Consider the following 1,666-nt stretch of genomic DNA (forward strand, 5'->3'; position numbering starts at 1 on the left):
TCCGCCGACTCAGCGTCTGTCCCGCCATAACCTAGAATCCAGTCTCCTGGTGGCACGGCCTACCGTAGTTAGTGTAGGCTCTCTACGGGGCCAGTGCAGCTCTCATCCGCCGGGGTAATCATTCACACCCGGTAGGATTTTCACGCGGTTAGATTTGCCCGGTGAGAGTTAATTGCCGGGTAATCATCCCGTCTGGGCTTGAAAATCCTACCGGGTGTGGAAGATTTCCCCGGCGGTAGAGAGCTGCATTAGGCCCGTACGAAGCCTGGACTACCTACGGTAGGCCGACCCACCAGGAGCCTCGGTTCCAGGTTACACCCGCCAAGGCCGCGGCAAAGCGCTGCGCTGGTTCCCATCTGTCCCGGATCGTGTTTCTGCCAAGAACAACCGACTTCTGACGTTTGACAAGGTCAAGGTCAAGGCGCAGGACACCCGAGACACGAACATGAACATTTGGCCTCACATGGGGCAGTTGCTGTCGTATTAAGGTCACCCGTGAGTTAGCGCCGGCGCCGAATGTCAGTAATCTCCAAGCAGATTCCTCCGGTGGCATAAAACAGTAACATAAGCTGGGGTGGTCAATTTTACCCCTCTGCCGGCTGAAGTCCTTCCCCAGCTTATGTTACTGTTTTATGCCACCGGAGGAATCTGCTTGGAGATTAGAATGTCAGCCGCACCAGACCCTTGCGATTTAGCCCCACCTATATTGATCTATATTGTAAGCTCCTTACAATTCAGCACCTGGGCGCCAAGAGAGAGTATCTGGGCGGCCCATCCATGGCCCAATAATGAAAAGTGTGTGGTTACAGGTTCAGTACTGCTGCATTCGGGCAAAAGTACGAATCACAGTTAGGCACACAGATCCAAGTATTTAGCTACTCGATGTCACTCAATACAAATGTTACTCAAACAACTAGATACAGACCCTTAACTTGAAATTGTAAGTTTCAGACAGCGTCCGTTGTCTTTATTTCGTCAGTGATCTGCCACAAAGTGTTCAACCAAGCTGTGGGGAATTGAGACAATTCTAAAACGGTTTAATCGAAGTTTTCGCTCATTTGAAATGAGATCAGTTAGTTCAGGGGCGGTATAACCCCAAGAGCGCTGTATAACACCGTATCACTCTACTGCAGCTGGTTCAAGATTGGTGCTCGTTGTACTTTTCCAGATTTGACCTGTGTATAAGACTAAAGAATATGTCTGCCTTTCTTATTAGCCCAGATCTCAGCTAAGTAAAACCCTGATAATCTTTTCTCCATTTTCCATCTGGTTGTCATATTTCTGCTGACGGGCTGCGTGCGGCGTGACCTTCATCAGCCAGAACCCGCTCACGTCTGACCTTGGGAAACGGACGATCGTTTCCAGCCTGGACACGAGATCTGAAAGTCTGGGTACGAGACCTGACACGTGAGTAGATTGGCTCTGATTGGTGATTAGTGCACTGCGGAGGCGAATGGCAAAACCGATTGGTCTTTCGGTCAATAAACTGTAAAGGCCATTCATTCATTCATATAGACACCAATGATATACGGAAGGCCCATTTCCTCTTGCAAGAGGTTTTAGAACGTTCTTTAGATTACTTTGAATGGAAATGGTTTGTTACTTTGGTGGCCTTTCTTAAACGACTCCGTTATTGATGTAGTAAGTTAGTTCTCTCTCTTCCCCT

The sequence above is a fragment of the Branchiostoma floridae genome, unplaced genomic scaffold, assembly GCF_000003815.2.
Source record: "Branchiostoma floridae strain S238N-H82 unplaced genomic scaffold, Bfl_VNyyK Sc7u5tJ_1585, whole genome shotgun sequence".
NCBI classification, from domain to species: domain Eukaryota; kingdom Metazoa; phylum Chordata; class Leptocardii; order Amphioxiformes; family Branchiostomatidae; genus Branchiostoma; species Branchiostoma floridae.